Source organism: Ascaphus truei, chromosome 1, assembly GCF_040206685.1.
Source record: "Ascaphus truei isolate aAscTru1 chromosome 1, aAscTru1.hap1, whole genome shotgun sequence".
Lineage (NCBI taxonomy): Eukaryota > Metazoa > Chordata > Amphibia > Anura > Ascaphidae > Ascaphus > Ascaphus truei.
The window spans coordinates 533,740,090-533,760,030 of NC_134483.1; the positions used below are offsets into that span (position 1 = coordinate 533,740,090).

The 19,941-nt window shown below is 44.7% G+C and overlaps 1 protein-coding gene and 1 long non-coding RNA gene across 2 annotated transcripts in view; one reads left to right on the forward strand and one right to left on the reverse strand.

Moving 5' to 3' along the window:
* The window catches only part of GFRA4 (GDNF family receptor alpha 4), a 470,610-nt gene that overhangs the window by 387,957 nt on the left and 62,712 nt on the right, over positions 1–19,941 (reverse strand). The gene's annotated exons all lie outside the window — the stretch shown is intronic.
* The window catches only part of LOC142472238 (uncharacterized), a 40,476-nt gene continuing 38,199 nt past the window's right edge, over positions 17,665–19,941 (forward strand). The window contains exons 1-2 of the long non-coding RNA XR_012789634.1: positions 17,665–18,007; positions 18,126–18,235. This is a non-coding gene — a long non-coding RNA (uncharacterized LOC142472238). The remainder of the gene's footprint in view (positions 18,008–18,125; positions 18,236–19,941) is intronic.

Sequence of the window (19,941 nt, forward strand, 5' to 3'; positions counted from 1 at the left end):
AGACTTTTAGGGCCCATTACTATGCCAAAAACAGGAAAAACAAATGTATTATAAAAAAAAATATGTATTGCAGGGTCCTTACTAGGGAGGGGCGGAACTGTCAAAATCAATTTCCCGGGCTTTCCATTCAAAATCCGTTCTGGACACACGGATTAATCTGCGGAGAGGGGGCGGGGAGAGGGGGAGAAGAGAGGAGAGGGGGAGAGAGATTCCCCTCCCGTGGATTTAATATGAGTGTGGATTTTTAACCATCCGACCACGGATTATTAATCTGCCATGTGGATTGTTCAGCTGTGCTCCTTGCTTCCTTGCTTCCCTACATTCTGGATTGTTAGTGAAAGAAAATAAAAACCCTGAAAAAGGTGGATTGCCCTTTTTTTTTTTTAGTCAGATCCGTGGAAATCCATGGACCAAATGAACCGGCCGATCCCAGCCAGATCCAAATCCGCCAAAGATATTCACCCATCTCTAGACCTAACTCCTGCAATTATTCTACATAATCTTCGTATTCATTGGTTACTATTGGACACAAGACACACTGCTTAAGCCTTTGATTCCCTATGACGTATGCAGCACTTCCTATGGGTCAGCACTTTAGGGGAACAATGACTTACAGAGTACGACATGCATTATATGCAAATTTTCAGAGTGGTGTATTCTCCACTTCCGTTCATGTCCTAGGCCTGCCCATGACCACATGATCGCCACAACAAGCGATCACGTGGCTGAGTGCCCCAAGACCAGAGCCACTCAGGTAGTGCTTGTCTTCTGCCACTCAAAGAGGTAATAGAGTGTATTAGAGGTTACTCCATAATATCTCCCTGCTGCAACTAGTGTGAAAGCAACCCCACATTTATCAAAGCAATCACATGGATTACTAACACATTAAGCTTTTCTTGTGCCTGGCCCGGATATGGCACAAGAGTTGGTACTGTATGTATGTATATCTTTATTAATATAGCGCCATTAATGATCATAGTACTTCACAGCAGTAATACACGCGACAATCATATAAATAACAAATAATACAGATAACACATAATGGGAAGAAGCGCTTTCAGACATAAAAGTGACATTTAGGAAAAGGAGTCCCTGCCAGAAGAGCTTACAATCTAATTGGTAAGTAGCAAGAACTTACAGAGACAGTAGGAGGGAATTCTGGCAAGTGCGTCTGCAGGGGGCCAAGGCCGATGTATGAGGTGTATAGTATCAGCCACGGAGCTACTCATAGGCTTCGTTAAGCAGGTGTGTTTTAAGATGGGTCTTAAAGGTGGATAGAGAGGGTGCTAGTCGGATATTAGGGGAAGGGAATTCCAGAGGTGTGGGGCCGTCAGTAAGAGAGGTTTAAGGCAGGTGAGGGCTTTATGTACTAAACCAGCATATGATTTCTCCCACATCAGCAGCTGCTTCGAGAGTTGGACTTTCTCTTCCCTGTGTACAGTTGTGAGACGGATCAAATGTTATCTCTGACCCGATCACCATGTGCTACTTAATATACCATCAGTCACTGAAAAGGCTAAACATGTCGCTGACTCACTTTTATGCTAGATAGGATAAACAGGTTAGTGTCTTAACTGAACCCCATTCATTTCAGCTCCGGAGACCCCCTGCTTCCGGCGATACATACCTCTGTAGAGGGTGCCGGTAGCCTCTCCGGCTGGGTAGCAGGGTTCACATTATATTCACTTCTCCAAGCTCCTGGCCCTTGCGGGCCAATAGAAATCCATGCCGTCATCCGGTGCGGCTTCCTATTGGCCCACGAGATGCGAAGCTTTCAAAATCAGAGAGATAACGGCACCCCCTATGGAGGTCTGTATCTCTGGAAGCAGGGGGTTCCTGAAGCTGAAATTAATTGGGTTCAGCTCCGGAGACCCCCTGCTCTGATCCTGGGTAAACAAATTAAAATAAATGTTAAAAAAAGCACTTGGATAACCACTTTAAAGGTGCAGTTCCTCCTTTCCCTTTTTTTAGCCCCTCGCCCGTTTTTCACGTGGGTGTGTCTCAGAGGCTCCGGAGCTGAAACACTTTATTTTCATCTATGGTGACCCCTTGGTTCCCAAGAGACTTACCACTGAAGGTGGCGTCGGCAACGTCCCTTCCGGGGGGGGAAACAAAATGAAGATTTAACGTCGTCTTGTGGTTCCCTTTCAGCCCGCATCACATGGGCGATTTAAAAACAAGGATGTACCGGCGGCAGCTTTCCCGGTAAGTCACCAGGAGGGTCCCTGGAGCTAAAATTAGCACGGTTTATCTCCGGGCGCACCGGCTTCCTATCCATTAGAAAAGGAGGAGGGCAGAAGAGGGTGCTGCTCCTTTAAAATGAACCTCTGTATACCCAATGTAGCCAATGTACTATCTCTACACAACGAGGGTTTTCCATCAGCATTACAGATCCTTTCTTTTGCTGGCTAACCTGCATGGTGACGTTCATGTCGCTTGGTTTGCATCCTCTCAGTCAGTCCTGTGGAAATGGATGCTGCTGTCAGCTAGGCACTGTTACCTGCGTGTAGCATACTGACGTTCCGAGACATGCTCAGCATACGGATGTGAGCCGTTTCCCATTACAGACTCCGGAATATAAAATAATCAATCTTCATTCAATATGTTTTCTCACAGCAAAATGTGACAACTAGTTCATCAGGATGCATATGATTATCAGCATTACTTAAATGGCCACTAAATGAACAATCTTTGATGCTTGTTTTGTGATGATTCCCCTTTCTTTGCGCAGTCCCCACTAAGACTTTCTTTTTAAAGGAGCAATCCAAAGGGGGATTTTTTTTTTTGCATCTCTAGAGCTGAACCCCATTAAATTCAGCTGGCGGACCCCCTGCTTTCCTGAGACACGTATGGTGTTTCCAGTAGCAGCTCCGGCTGAGCAAGGTGGGTTTGATGCTCCCACGGCATGCAGGCCAATAGAAAGCCGGACCTCATGACGTCACAGCTTCCCATTGGCCCTCAGGTCATGGGACGTTTGAAACCCCGCCATTACATGAACCCTGGTAAGCCGAGGGGAGCGGCACTACCGGCACCCCATACAAAGGTCAGTATCTCTGGAAGCAGGGGGTCCCTGAAGCTAAAATAAATAGGGTTCAGCTCCGGAGACCCCCTGCTTCAATCCTATGTTAAAAAAAATGGCATGCTTGGAGTGCCTCTTTAATGTTGTAGCAGTGTGGTTTTCAACCTTCTCTTTTGTGAGAACCACAGCCAGGGTATTTATGTGGGGGTGAGATAGAAATACTCTTATTTAACCTAAGGGGTGAGTTTATATTCGATGAAGCGACTGTTAGGGCTCCTTTCCTGCCGAAAATTCTCATTGAAGTATTTGGGGATTTTCAGCTGAAAATCGCTTGAACAGCCGATTCGGCATATATTCGGCTAGCCGCTAAGGCAATGAAGCTGTTTTTATTTCATTTTAATCACAGACTATTGCAGCACGGAGTCTCTGGAGCAGGATCACATTCATTTCAGGTCCAGGGACCCCCTGCTTCCTGAGATACTGGCACCCCATACTGGGGCCTGTAACCCGGAAAGCAGGGGGTCCCCGAGGCTGAAATGAATGTGGTTCTGCTCAGGAGACCCCTACTACAATACTCTGTTATTAAAATTTAAATAAAAACAGTGTGATCGACTGGAAGAGCTGTGCAGGGCGATGCGGCTCTCTGTGCAGGGAGATGCGGCTCTCTCTGTGCAGGGAGATGCGGCTCTCTGTGCAGGAAGATGCGGCTCTCTCTGTGCAGCTCTCTCTGTGCTGGGAGATGCGGCTCTCTCTGTGCAGGGAGATGCAGCTCTCTCTGTGCAGGGAGATGCGGCTCTCTGTGCAGGAAGATGCGGCTCTCTCTGTGCAGCTCTCTCTGTGCTGGGAGATGCGGCTCTCTCTGTGCAGGGAGATGCGTCTCTCTCTGTGCAGGGAGATGCTGCTCTCTCTGTGCAGGGAGATGCGGCTCTCTCTGTGCAGGGAGATGCGGCTCTCTGTGCAGGGAGATGCGGCTCTCTCTGTGCAGGGAGATGCGGCTCTCTGTGCAGGGAGATGCGGCTCTCTCTGTGCAGGGAGATGCGGCTCTCTGTGCAGGAAGATGCGGCTCTCTCTCTGCAGGAAGATGCAGCTCTCTGTGCAGGGAGATGCAGCTCTCTCTGTGCAGGGAGATGCGGCTCTCTCTCTGCAGGAAGATGCAGCTCTCTGTGCAGGGAGATGCAGCTCTCTCTGTGCTGGGAGATGTGGCTCTCTGTGCAGGGAGATGCGGCTCTCTCTGTGCAGGGAGATGCGGCTCTCTCTCTGCAGGAAGATGCAGCTCTCTCTGTGCAGGGAGATGCTGCTCTCTCTGTGCAGGGAGATGCGGCTCTCTCTGTGCAGGGAAATGCGGCTCTCTCTGTGCAGGGAGATGCGGCTCTCTCTGTGCAGGGAGATGCGGCTCTCTGTGCAGGGAGATGCTGCTCTCTCTGTGCAGGGAGATGCGGCTCTCTCTCTGCAGGGAGATGTGGCTCTCTCTGTGCTGGGAAATGCGGCTCTCTCTGCAGGGAGATGCAGCTCTCTGTGCAGGGAGATGCGGCTCTCTCTGTGCAGCTCTCTCTGTGCAGGGAGATGCGGCTCTCTGTGCAGGGAGATGCGGCTCTCTCTCTGCAGGAAGATGCGGCTCTCTCTGTGCAGCTCTCTCTGTGCAGGGAGATGCGGCTCTCTCTGTGCAGGGAGATGCGGCTCTCTCTCTGCAGGGAGATGCGGCTCTCTCTGTGCAGGGAGATGTGACTCTCTGTGCAGGGAGATGCGGCTCTCTCTCTGCAGGAAGATGCAGCTCTCTGTGCAGGGAGATGCGGCTCTCTCTCTGCAGGAAGATGCGGCTCTCTGTGCAGGGAGATGCGGCTCTCTCTTTGCAGGGAGATGCGGCTCTCTGTGCAGGGAGATGCGGCTCTCTCTGTGCAGGGAGATGCGGCTCTCTGTGCAGGAAGATGCGGCTCTCTCTCTGCAGGAAGATGCAGCTCTCTGTGCAGGGAGATGCGGCTCTCTCTCTGCAGGAAGATGCAGCTCTCTGTGCAGGGAGATGCAGCTCTCTCTGTGCAGGGAGATGCGGCTCTCTCTCTCTGCAGGAAGATGCAGCTCTCTGTGCAGGGAGATGCAGCTCTCTCTGTGCTGGGAGATGTGGCTCTCTGTGCAGGGAGATGCGGCTCTCTCTGTGCAGGGAGATGCGGCTCTCTCTCTGCAGGAAGATGCAGCTCTCTCTGTGCAGGGAGATGCTGCTCTCTCTGTGCAGGGAGATGCGGCTCTCTCTGTGCAGGGAAATGCGGCTCTCTCTGTGCAGGGAGATGCGGCTCTCTCTGTGCAGGGAGATGCGGCTCTCTGTGCAGGGAGATGCTGCTCTCTCTGTGCAGGGAGATGCGGCTCTCTCTCTGCAGGGAGATGTGGCTCTCTCTGTGCTGGGAAATGCGGCTCTCTCTGCAGGGAGATGCAGCTCTCTCTGTGCAGGGAGATGCGGCTCTCTCTGTGCAGCTCTCTCTGTGCAGGGAGATGCGGCTCTCTGTGCAGGGAGATGCGGCTCTCTCTCTGCAGGAAGATGCGGCTCTCTCTGTGCAGCTCTCTCTGTGCAGGGAGATGCGGCTCTCTCTGTGCAGGGAGATGCGGCTCTCTCTCTGCAGGGAGATGCGGCTCTCTCTGTGCAGGGAGATGTGACTCTCTGTGCAGGGAGATGCGGCTCTCTCTCTGCAGGAAGATGCAGCTCTCTGTGCAGGGAGATGCGGCTCTCTCTCTGCAGGAAGATGCGGCTCTCTCTGTGCAGGGAGATGTGACTCTCTGTGCAGGGAGATGCGGCTCTCTCTCTGCAGGAAGATGCAGCTCTCTGTGCAGGGAGATGCGGCTCTCTCTCTGCAGGAAGATGCAGCTCTCTCTGTGCAGCTCTTACAGACGGCCAGAAGATCGCAGGGTTAGAACTTCCGAAAAGTCTGAGATAACAGCACTGCTGCCCCGTACGGTATTGGCATTTCCCTACCTCACGGTTTGTGACTTGAGTTAATGCTTTTTGATTCTTTCTGAATAGCGTGATAACACAAATGTCAAACCGTTCTATGGGGTCATAAACCATTCGAGATGTCAGTGATTTTATCAAAGCTGCCAGAATAGGTCCCTTAGATTGGATTTAGCACCTCTTTTACTCTGCACTTATCTTAACTCCATTTTCCAGTGCAGAGTACTCACCGCAGAACCTGCACACGCTCTTCTGAAAGCCTCTGGAGGAAATCTCATACTTTCCCAAGCTTAAAAAAACTACTTGTCGTGACAAATAAACACTCACATGTCTAAGACACTCTTCTCTGTCTTTGACTCTCTACTCAGACAACAATTTATTACCTGTTTTTCTTCATCCATTTCACCTCAGGACTTTAAAGGAAAAACACTCCAACGCACAGCCAAAAATAGAGTGGGTCCCAAACGAAAATGCTAGTAAAAAATAATCTTTATTGGTCCATCTTAAAAAACGGAGGTAAGTACCCTCCTACGCGTTTCATACCTGCTGGTACTAGCATTTTTGTTTGGGACCCACTCTATTTTTGGCTGCGCGTTGGAGTGTTTTTCCTTTGGATTTCAGCTCATTGTCCTGGTTGCACGCCTACCAAGATACACAGGACTGGGGCAACTATATGTGAGTACACCATTACTTTATGTCTATTTAGGATTCTCCCAATGAGATTTTAGGTCTGATTTTTTCAATCTCAGCCTTTAACCTTCAGGGACCTAGTTTGGATTATACAGTTACTGAAGTGTTATGGTCATTGCTTATATACCTCACTAGCCCCAGTTACCTATCCTTTGCATCTTTATAAAGGACTTATACTACTATTGAATCAAGACTTGATACAAATGTTGGAGCGCATATCACTAACCTGTTCTGCACCTCGGGACTTTGCTGACTATTTCAAGACAAATGTGAATTCCATTCAGCAAGGCATCCTTTCTGCATCCTCACACTCTACATCTCTAACTCTCCTCCTGCCTTCCTTGGCTCTTTTTCCTCTGCAACAAGGAGGATTTGTCGCTGCTGATCTCTTCTCCCTCTACAACTTGCCTGCTTGACCCCATTCCCTCCATCTCCTGAAACCTCTCGCTCATACTCTAATCCCTTTAATCACACATATTTTCAGCACCTCCCTATACTCTGCAACCTTTCACACCTCCCTATACTCTGCACCCTTTCACATCTCCTTCAAGCATGCAACAGTTATATTCAAAAACCGCAAGCCTGGCCCTACCCATCTCTCTAACCATCGTCCTGTCTCCCTCCTGCCTTTAGCTTCTAAACTCCTTGAACAACCTGTATTTTCTTGCTGGCTCCATTTTCTCACCACCTATTCTCTCCTAAATCCTCTGCAATTTAGCTTCCACGCTGCTTATTCCACGGAAACAGCACTCAATTAAATAACAACTAATGACTTCCATGCTGCCAAAGGCAGCTTTGATACTGTGGATCACCCTCTTCTCCTTCACATTCTCCATACCTTTGGTATCCATAACAGAGCTCTATCCTGGATCTCCTCTTACCTCTCCCATCGTACTTTCAGTGTCTCATTTGCTAACTCCTTCTCCTCCTCTGTCAATGTCTTTGTGGACATATCCCAGGGGTCTGTCCTGAGACCGCTTCTTTTTTCTCATTACACATTCACTCTAGGTGACTGTAAGAGACATGTGCAGATATACACGCAGGGAGACAGATTTGGGGGAAATTAAACCCTGGCTTTATTCAGCCTGTCACTTTAAACAATGCAGGATATACAAAAATAAACAAATAAACAGCCTATGCCTGTGTAAGAACTAACTCACTTCCCCAGTCCCTATCTGCAAGGCTGGGAGCAAAAGCCCCCTACCAACCAATCACACCAAAGACTAAAGAGGTACCTCCAAACAGGTGGTCCTTCTTGTCAGCCTCTGAGTCTGGAGAGGTGTCTGCTTGAGGGGCCAGCTTCTGGCAGGTTCCTGGGTTCGCTGCACACTGGAAGAGAGGTCTGGTCCCGTGGTGTCTTGATATCAGCACACAGTCATGCCTGTGTGCTCAAGAGTTTCTCTGTGAGTTCCCACCAGGAGGCTTTTACACTTGTCTGATTAACCAGGTGGAGACTGGTTTATTGTCTAGCTCTAATTAACCAGCTCCCTGCTGGGTTCCTCAGACCACTACAGGCTTATATTGAAGCTTTATCTAGAACAGGATTAAGTCCCTGTTACAGTGACTTTATAACATCTCTTGGGTTCAAATATCACCTCTTTGCTGATGACACACAAATTGGCCTTTTAACCCTGACCTTACACCAGCTGTACCGATAAAAGTCCCCTGAATATATTATCCTGGATGGCCTTCCACCGACTCAAACTTAACATGGCAAAGACAGAGCTCCTAATACTTCCTCCCAAGCCTGGCTCTACTGCATCCTTCTACATGTACAGATATAGCGTAATTTATGTTGGGACGGCGCGCTAAGGTGCGGCATGAGCACTTTGTTGTCTGCACCTCGTCGGCGGCCTCACCGTGCTGAGCCGCACAGATTAGTCAGACGGAATTATTATTTGTGTTGTTGCAGTTCAGTGCAAGGCCGGCAGGTGGCGCACAGAATATCTTCACCTCCGATACTTTGAATGCTGCAGTTCAGTTCAGTAATAACCTAGCAGGTGTCTGAATAGAAGGTCAAACGTAAATGTCCCTTTGTAAAAGGACCTTGTACATCCCTACTGCTGCAGTTTCACACTTTATTAAAAACCACTATGCATTAACAGAATCTGTCTCATAATATTTGTACAGTACTGTGTCCATGTGGCACATGGCACTTTGTCCATGCCACACAAGACCAACTTGCAGTTATGTCTATATGATATATTATGCAATTCAAGTCGGAACAGATACAGTATGAGTGCAACTCTATCTGAGATCTATGAGTATATCATTGAGAAGTACCCATTCTACGCAAAAAAAACCCTAAAAGGCTGGAAGAATTCTATTTGACACAACTTAAGCATGAATGAGTTCTTTAATAGAACACTGTGCCTTGGCAAGAGGGGTGGGTGCTGGGCACTGCACGCATCATAGATGGGGATTGTTCAATGATGGCAACTTTCAAAGGAGATAGAGATTCAATAATAGACCTTTCCAAACCGATCCCGGAAATCTGCCCCCAACTGAGTTCCTGCTCCAACCTGAGTACCTGCCTCGACTTGAGTACCTGCTCAAACCTGAGCACCTGCCTCCACTCGAGTACCTGCCTCCACTCGAGTACCTGCTTCAATAAGTTTTTTATCAATTCTTTAATAGCTTGTGGATATTGATTTTTTCATTATCTCATTCTACTTATATTAAGTTCATAAATATATATTTTTTTCATATATATATTATGTTTATTAATTAACATTATATTTATCATTAATATTATTATTAGGATAATCTCCTTTTTTATCTTTTGATATTTAATTTGTAGGATCCATTCTATTAACACTATGGTAACACAAAGATTAAAGGATTAAAAGATTATATGATTTAACCCATTCAATGTTTTTCATGATATTACTGTGTTCCAATTAGTTTATAATTTTTATTCCCATCCACAGGGTCCTTTATAGATTCCAGATATAGTCATTTCACTGTGTTTTTCACACTTTTGATGATTCTATCTTCTTTTTAATATTTTTTGTTCTTCTTTTTTGTTCTCTTTTTTATTAGTCAAATATGCAATGTTTTGCATTAATAATTTTCCTTTAGGTCAAAATTGTTATTATATGTTTTTTGCATTTATGGTTATCCATTCTGGTATATTCTTAATAATCCTTGTGTTGGATTTATTACATTGTCCCTATTTACCTATGAGGAATTATGTATCATTGGCACATTATCATGCTATAGATTTACTATGATTCGATTAATGTGATATGCCTTGTTTGCTTTCACATTTAATTAACCTCTACTAGGTGAGTTCAGTCACTCATTTGGTTAGCCATCCTATATACACTATGGACACCATTACTCCAATGTAATATATTTATTTTTTTGAATTTTCGTTTTTCACTTATATGTCGTTTTTTCATTAGTTATTTGCACTTATTATGATATGTTTTGTTTCTTTTCTTTTTTTCTTTCTTTTCTTTCTGCAAGACAAAATTAATTAATTATTTAAAACAGCTGTCTTGTATGACGGGGAGAGTTTTAAATACCCAGGACCTCCCCCATCTCGTCACTCCTTGAGAAAGCGCCACAGTGGGCGTGAAACGCGTGGGAGAGTAGTCAGTACTGTTTGTTTTTTATGTAGTTCATTAAAGTTGATTTTTAACCCCTTTTGCTGGTGAGTGCCTATATTTTTTTGTTATGGAGCGGCTGGATACTCGATCCTTACCTTTTCCTGTTACCGTCTGAGAGGATCTGTTTCACCACCGATGCCTAAAGGGAGCTGCGTCAGGGAAGGAGGGGGATCAAGGCGGTGTATCATCGTGAGTAAAGGGTACTCCACACCGGGCTTAGCCGGGGCTAGGGGGACTTAGTGATTGCATATCACAGCTTCCTGTCCCCACTGTGTTCCCCTCTTGTTACCCCCATTAATCCGCAATCATTCTGTTACTGCACAGCCCTTCAATCCCTATTTTCCAGTGTCAACTCCCTTTATTATTATATATATTACTGCATTAAAGGCAGCTTTGCTAGACCTCCTGGAGCTTGTACACGTTTTTTTTTCTATGTTCTGCATATGTGAGAGTCTGTCAGTGAGTATCAGATACACACTGGCCCACTCACACACAGAGTCACTGAGGGGAGGTGGGGTTTGAGTGCCGTGACTGCCTCCAACTCTTCCCCAACTCCCCTTTACCAAACTATGGCTGCTACAAACTCTGTCTGGCCCCTACAGATTTATATTGTCTACCCTTGCCTTAGTAATACACACAGTAAAATGCATATTAAATTATATATCTGAAGTGCAGAACTGATGCGGAGCCAGTGGAGCTACTGTAATTAAGTGTTTTATTTTCTGTCCCATTCCTGTACATAAATATTCATGAGCGAGGCAATAAAACGCTTAACATTTCCTTCTCCCGTCAATGATTTTTTTCACTTTCCCCCCTTTGATTATTCAAAAAGAAAACGACAAGAACGTTTATATAGAAATTGTGGCAGTAGCATTGTTTTTGTATTCAGATTCAATACGACATGAGGTGGGGCTCGGATGGGTTTACTGATTCTGTACCATCATGGTCGTTTATCTTAAACCCGCAATACGGGTTAACTTAAAAAAAAAAAAAAAAAAAATATTTATATATATATATAGGCCTATTTATTTTTTATTACAGGATTTAAGCAGGGGGTTTCCAGAGCTGAACGGTGTTCATTTCAGCCCTGGGGACACCCTGCTTCCAGAGATTTCTGCTTCCTATTGACCTATGTGACACGGGACATTTAAACGCTGCCATTAGATTAGGCGCAGAGAAAAAGGTGAAAGTAGCGCTAAATCACTAAACCTATTAAAAGTGATATATTAAATAAAAATGTGTTCACGTGTACAAATATAATAAATACACCACATCAAACTATATCTACACCTATCTATGTGACAAATTGTGAATTGAAGTGTGTTGCAGTGTACAATATTTACAATACATCAGACTGTATATGCAGTAAGGGAAAAACATGTAGGTGGGGTTACTCAAGTGCTGCTGCTAGAGTCCGAGGAGAGAGTTCCAGGTCCCTCCGAAAACCAGTTGCACAAAAAAAATGTCCTCCAGTTACGTCACTGATGAAGCATTTCTTGCGAAACGCGTTTGACTGAACACGGCAGATCACCGTGGCTCCACAGTGGGCTCCCCAACAAGCAATCATCTGCCGGCTCCCACGAGTGTCCGTGCGCAAGCCCGGACCAGCTCCAAGGAAGGATCACTGCCTCACAAACGCCATCCCGCCTGTGCACGAGTCGGGGAGGTGATAAGGACAGCTGACCCTCACGGAACCACCAAAGGAAGCGACAGGTGTGGGGAGTAAGGGGGAAAGGAGACCTGCTGAGGGAGACTGCACGGACACCTACCACACATGGACAAAGCGTTGGAGGACTAGATATCTGCGGTGCAGTGCTGGAAAGCTATTCACAATGCCTGTGTGAATAAGCCGTTTGTGAGTGTAAATTTGTTTTTTTTTAACCAGTCTCAATTTATTAAACCCCATGTTCTTTTTTTTCTTTTATACGTTATCAAGATACTCCTATCAGCTTGGAAGTAGTAATTCATTCATAGATTTGAGACCTTACCACCAATTAAAGTGTAAGTGTCCATGTCCTAGCTAAATAGCTATTACGTCTTCTGATTGACATATTACACCACTGTGTTTTCTGCCTCCTTTTTATAGGAAATCCTACTTGAGTCATTGCACTGGGGGACATTTTCTTTTTTCTGCAATTAGATTAAGCACACAATTTCTCTGCCTGCAGGGATACTGGCACCCCCACGGAGGTAAGTACCTCTGAAAGCAGGGGGTCCACGCAGCTGAAATTAACACCGTTCAGCTCCAGAGACCCTCTGTTTCAATCCTGTAATAAAAAATAAATATATATCTTTTAAAGTTAACGCGTACTGCTGCTTTAACACCTTCAGCACCAGTGGGGTCCACAACTGTTCCCTCTAGCCAGGTCATGTTTAGCCTATTGTACTGGATGAGTTAAAGACCCAGTCACATGTATCACACTGTACTCAAGTACCCAACTCGCCATCAATTGAAATCCTATATACCTGTACTAACCTGTATAACACATCCCGCTTATCTTTCAATGTTTGCTTAATAATTGAACACATTTTGATGGAGTTTAATTTTTTTTTTCAATTTAAGCTCTTAAATCCTTGGAAGACAGTCAAGTACTGTAACTATTCTGAGCGGTGCGGATTACGTCTTCTTGCAGCCAACAGCCACGTTAATATCTCTGCTCTTGTGATGATCATAGATGTGCAAATCAAGTAATCGAGTAAGATCGGGGAAACTGGCTAACTCGCTGCCCGCAACAATGTTACAAAGTTGCCAACATTCGCAAATATACTGCCAAGCATGAGAAACTCATTATGCCTGAGAAACTCATTATGCATGAGAAACTCATTATGCATGAGAAAATGACCTCCTTCCGAATATTTGCTTGGGTTACGCCTACTGCACCAGATCTCATGGCTCTTTAGATACAGACATTTTGGCAAAAGCTGTGAACCACTGAACGAATTTAACAGGAACCAATGAAAATGTTGTGTGTATATCAACTTTCTGTGAATGCCACAGTAACAAATCCTTTTTTCGTTTTCTCTTTTCCATTTCCGGAAACGTTTTGCCAACTGAGCTGCAAATGATTCACACATCTCCATGGACAATTAGACTGTAATTTGCTCCTGAATCCATTTATTTATATTCCTTTCTTTACACGTAACTCCCCTTTGACATTGCTCCGTGCATCTTACGGTTTCCAAATGTTGAGAATGTCTCACAACTGCAGTGTGTTAGGTTTCTTCCAAATGATTCCCAACATACTGTATCTTCAACCTTGTATTGGCCTCGTTCACTGGGTTGTTTTAGTGCATCCAGTTTCCGCTCTCCAAGGTAAGATAAATGTTATGTACAATAGGGAGCCATCATTTCAACTATTTGTTTGAAGTGTTCCCTGGCTTCCAGAAATGTATGAATATTGCCATGGAGATCAGCGAAGAAGAAATTGTTAAAAGGTTGGTCCCTATTCAACACGGTAATGCCCAGTTAATGATCCATTAGCTTGCATTTCATTCACTGTATCTAACATGGAGATAAGAACCACTTGACCCAGTTGTGCCTTACAGAATACCGCCCTGTCTCCCAGCTGCAGTTTGCCTCTGAAGAGCTAGAACATCTTGTATTTTCCCGTATGATCAACGTTATTAATTGCCATGCCCTCCTGGACCCTCTGCAATCTGGCTTTCGTACGGGTTACTCAACTGAGACTTTGCTCACTAAAGTAGCAGATAATCCCCATGAAGCAAAAATCCAAAGGTCATTTCCCCTGCCCATCCCAGCCGTTATCCGACCATTTCTGAAATTGTTTTTCGAGATCTCCCCGCGTCACATGACCGAGGCCTTTAACATGGCGGGGATACCGGCACCCCATAATGGAGCATGATTCCTGTAACTCAGGAAATAGGGGGTCCCCGGACCTGAAATCAATGTGGTTCAGCTCAGGAGACTCCCTGCTACAATACTGTAGTGTTAAAATTAAATAAACCCCCCACCGCACAGGTAGAGTGACTGATTCAGCATCTTACTGCGCGTCTCTTACAGACAGGTAGACCCCAGTAGGGTTAACACAGCATAGAATGTCATTGTCTTCCTCCTGCTATTCCCATTTGGTGCACATGCTTGGCTGATACTGATCTTGTTTGTAACAATCACATGTATATCTGCATTCACCATTGAAGCCAAATTCTAAATAATGGTACAGTATCTGTGACAAGGTCTTGTCATTCCTATAGTTTTTATTTTGCTTACATGACACCTCATCTCCATTGACCAGTCAGATGTTGAGCCTTTGAGTTTTGTTTTGCAACCTCTTCTTGTTGTTGTGTAGGCACAAAACACACAAATCTAGTGATACACGGCAAACCAATTGGAGACATCATTCGAAGTGGCCCTGCATCAATATGTTCCAGACGGAGCTCTCCTTGACACAACTTATCGCTTGTTCTTCTTCATTATAGTTAACAGTTCAATCATCTATCGAGTCGCTCACACGCACATTGTCTAAGGGTGACATATAACTTCTCTCATTCTTCTATCATTGTAACTTGTATTGTCTATGTCTCCGCATTGCTAGGTTTCTCCCTTTCATCAATCACACTATGAAATCTCTTACAGTATGTGTGGCCAGGCTTGGAAAAACCCAAGCCACCTGGTCAGCCAAAATCTAACTTGTGATGCCTATGCTGCTGGCACAGCGCTGACTGACCGTGTGTGTGAGCGCACCTTTTGCCCGTTGTGACTGCACCATTTATTCCAACAGGCGGGATGTGTGGGAGGAGCGAGATGAAGGGGAGAGGGTTAAGTGAGGAGGAATTGAATGCCCCTATTCTGCCCATCCCGCACTCTCTACTTCCTGCCAGTGCATCCAATGGTAGCTAGTCCGTGGGTGGGGAGGAGTGTCACTGTATTTGTCTGTGTGTCAGTGTGTACCTCAGTGTATCTGTATGTGTGTGAATGTGTCCATCTGGCTATCTGTGTGTCAGAGTGTGTCACTGATGGCGGGAGGGGAATTAGATGTAAAGCCAGTGAAACCACTCACAGACGGCTGTTTCGACCATTTGGGTCTCATTCGTGTGAAGTTGGCTGCACTGGCTTTGCAATTATAAAGGCTGGGTAGGATTTACCATATGCATTTTAAGTTATGGTGGGTGAAAAAGGCGACAAGAAACCTCCACGTGTTGCATATAGCAAATAAAATGATCACTTGTGAGCACATTCACATGTCTTGGATAGGTCTGCAACCCTGCCTTTCACTATTATCACCTAGCATACAGTGCTTCCACTGCAGCAAGGGGTTCTGGGAAATGACATGCAAATGAGCACACCGTGTCACCTTTTGCCTGAAATCCATTTTTACATGGAACCCTTATAAGCTAATGCTCGCTGTTAACACACGTGTGTGTGTGTGTGTGTGTGTGTGTGTTTGTGTATGTATGCCTACAGTACATCTAAAATGTTAAACTCACATATGTGTTGTTTATATACTCTGTCCTTTTTGCCGCTTACACAGGTATGGGACAAAAGGTTTTAACTTCCCGTTCCCTCCCTTATTCTTTCACAGATCCGGTAAGCAGAGTGTTCCGTAAAGATAGAAAATACATTCAATGAACCTGTCAGAATGAAGAGTGAAAAAAAAAGAAAGACTATCTAATCCAATTCATTACTGCTTATTACTTAGGCTTGTTACGTTGGATGGGCTGTAACTTCGTCATTCATAAAATGTGAAATGCAATTACGCATCTCTCGCCCTGTAATATAATTTATTGCTTTTATTTTTTCAGATGTGGAGCTGAACATCTGAACATCAAATACAGGTAATAGGAATACTTGTTACATTTCTGTGTAAGCCACGGGGATGCATTATTTATTGCTATCTTGCATGCAGCAGATGTGCTTTCAGGATTAGCAGTAGCTTATTCACTACACTGTTAAGGTAATGTGGAGAGGACCTCACAAATCATGGAGTTTTAATTAAATGGGCCTTGTTTGATATGCTGTGAAGCTGTCTGCACCATATCAGTGGAGCTCTGTGCTCCATTCATTTGAATTGCGCTTATCTGAATGAAGCTCAGGGCTTCACTGACATTGGGAGGACAGCTACTGTACATAGCATATTAAATAAGGGCTATAAACTTTAGTTTATGCGATAGGCAAAATATGTTTAAAGATGCGCCGATATTTTCTTTTGTCCGCTCTGCGGATACAAAAAGGCCATGGAAGACTGGGCCGCAGCAAAATAAAAGCAGGGACGTGCAAACTTGTGCCGTGAACATTTCCATGTGAATTTTTGAAAAATATGCTGTTTCGGACATATTTTTGCCATTAAATTGTTTGCACAAAATGTTACATTTTCATTTTAAATTTGCTGAAACTTTTCATTTGGACTATGGCGAAAATAGCAACATTTAGCCAATTTTTTATTTTAAGTCGCGTTAAAAGTACCAATGTCACACCCCCAACGTCCCAATCCCTAAAGTCACATCCCCCAACGTCACACCACCAATATCACACCCCCAATGTCACATTACCAAAGTCACATTACATTATCACCTGCAGATTGCTCTTGTGACCTTACAAATGTTTGGGTGGAGGTCGTCATGGCCATTGTTTCATGCAACAAATGGTCTAATTTTACCTTGTTTGTAAAATAAATTTGCACATTTCTAATCACAATCATCCAACATGAAGCATAGGTACAAGTGAAAAAAGTACTTTTACTGCATCACATGGTACAGGGTAAATAATGACGAAGTTTTTGAGCAACCAAACTGACATCTTGAAAACGAGCGGTAACTCTCAATGTATTACTTCCTGGTAAAAATATTTTATAAATAAATAAATAATCTTCATCAGGTAAACTCCCAGTCCCCAAACATCCCATACACACACCCTGAAAAATGCACATACTTTTTCCAAGACACCCTCAGCCTCGGATTTACAAATCCGGCGCCCATATGCGCTTACCTTAATGGTGCCTGGGCCACCTCCTCCTTCGTGCCACCAATGACAGTAGGGGTAGATGTGGCTGCTTTTAAATAAAGGTTAAGCCTGATATTACCCCTCCCTGTCAATGATATGATGTATTTATTTATATATGTAAAGTTTAAAATTGCTCTTAAAGTATACAAAACAGTGATATACAGCTCTGTTTGAGTATGGACTTGTAAGGGTTAACTCTCTCTTGCAAACTGAGCTGTAATCACATCAGAGTTTGGTATTGTAGGCCTGGGCACTGTGATGGGATTAGGCCTATTGTTGAGGAACCAGGAAGAGGTCGACAATCTGCTGAGTGGACTTGCTCTACAAGAAAGCTTAAGCCCTGGGACTGTATCTGTATTGTATGACTGTGGAAAGGAATTTTATCAGCAGTATCCTGGCCCACCTTCAACCTCAGTAATCATGTCAACCGGGTCTAGGGCCATGTGCAGAGACCAGGAATACTGTTCCTACACAGACTAGCTGACATCGCCCTGATTGGAACAGGGGTATAAATACGCCTTCTCCCCAGCCTCAAGAGAGTCATTCTGGACCTGTCTGTGTGCTGACAGGGGGCTGGCAGAGCTGACAGAGAGTCAGCAGAGGGGAACTAAGGAGACTCCGTGCCATGGTCTGGGGCATCCAGTGTTGCTGCGATCTGTTTGAGCCGCGTTGGCCAGAGCTGTTTGGAGGGAAGCAATGGCGGGGAATTTAAAACTGCTAGCCAGTGGAGAGCAAGGCAGTGCTCCTCCTACTACCGAGGACAGTGGCGCAAGTTGGGAATGTGTATCGAGGTAAGCTTCCGGACAGTGGTCCCTTCACCCTTGGTCCCCTTGGGTGTGTTTATGTGTGTTTCCAGGTATGGAAGTTTGTAGAAACTTTTTCCAATAAAGCCATTTTTATTCTCTGCAGTCCTGCCTATTGTACTGATCTCCGGTGTAACTGTCCTGATCTCCAGTGACACTGCCTTCCCCCTTCTTCAGCGTTGTGGCATCAATGAGGAGGGCGGCACGAAGGAGAAGGTAAGAACTTTACAAAGGCCCCACACTCTCCCTCTTCAGTGGGGAAAAGAGCGGGGGCCTCTGTATATGGGGCGGCGAAAAGGGGAAATTTGCCGCCCCAAAATCGGGTCTAGTGGGAAATCCGCCAATGCGCGTTAAGTATTACAAAGTCACTTTTGTTTTTATTGCGATGTAAGAACGTTTAGTATGAATCAAAAATGTATTTTTCGTATCCCATAATAACTATTTGCAGGGTTTTGTTTCCAAGGGGAACACAGTAAATGTTATAGCCTTATTGTGATCGTTTAAAAAAAAAAAAAAAAAAAAAAAGTATATGTAAGAGACGTGGTTAGAGGGACGCAATGGAGACCGTTTAAAGTGAAACTAAAATTAGTCTTTATTGCGCCTGTCCCTTTAACACAGCAAAAGCATTCAAAGTAAGCAAAAAGAAAACCTACTCCACTTTGGAGAATATTTACACATGTAGTCCAGCCCTCTCTAACTGGGTGGTTAGCTAAGCTAATTACCAGCCCCAAATATATATACATTTATACAGATATATAACAGTCCCAAAAGAAAGTCTTATCTGTCTTATCTTGTAGCTGTAGAGGAAGCCTCTCTTCTCTCCTGGGTCAGCATCTTTGTGTGCTAAGGCAATGTCTGTCCAGGTTTAGAGGTCTGGTCCCCTTGTCTTGCTATCAGCATAGTCCAGTCCTTCTGCACCTCAAGACATCTGGTCCTCTGGTCAGTCCAGTGTGGACTAAGGACTAAACTGTCTGTCCTTCCTTGTTCAGCCCCCAATTGTGAGACTAAGGAATCCTCCTTTCCTGTCTCAGAACAGGCTATTTCTGAGAGAACTCTAATCAGCCAGGTGGAGTTGGTTAATTGCTGGTATGCAATTAACCAGCACACTGCTGGATTAGAGACACGTTTGTTAACAGGGATAAGTCCCTGTTACAGTATATGTTTTATAAAACAATTAGAACGTAATCATGATTATTGACAAAAATAATAACAGATAGATAGATTTGAAATGACTTTGAAATGTGAATAAGTGTGTATGATTGCGCATGCTCAAGAATAATTTCCTCCTTGCTCCCATCCTGACGTTAGAGTTACGACCTTTTTTTCTAGAAAATAAAACACTGACTATTTGCATACGGCAGCACTGACGATATGCACAGTACTGTACATAGAATTTTTGAAGAATCGTGAGTGCCTACCCCAAAGAACTAACAATCTAATTTTTGGTGCCTGAGGTAGAGGAAATCAAGTGACTTGCCCAAGGTCACAAGGAGAGGTGACAGCCACTTGAACATGGGTCACTTACTCTGAAACATCTGGTTCTTACCACTAAGCTACTCAACCGTAATACGTTTATACGTATGTACGTATGTATTTATGTATACCTTTATTTATATAGCACCATATATGTACATAGCCCTTCATAGCAGTAATACACGTGACATAATAATAGAACACATAATGAAAATAAGCCATACAGACATAAATGTAACATTGGGAAAAGGAGTCCCTGCCCGGAAGAGCTTACAATCTAATTGGTAGGTAGGGAGAACGTGCAGAGACAGTAGGAGGGTGTTCTGGTAAGTACGTCTGCAAAGGGCCAAGGTTAATGTATGAGGTGTATATCAGCCAGCGGAGCTACCCATGTGCTAAGTTTGTGATGTTTTCAACCATTGAGTTACATTATTTAGATCAGGGGTGGC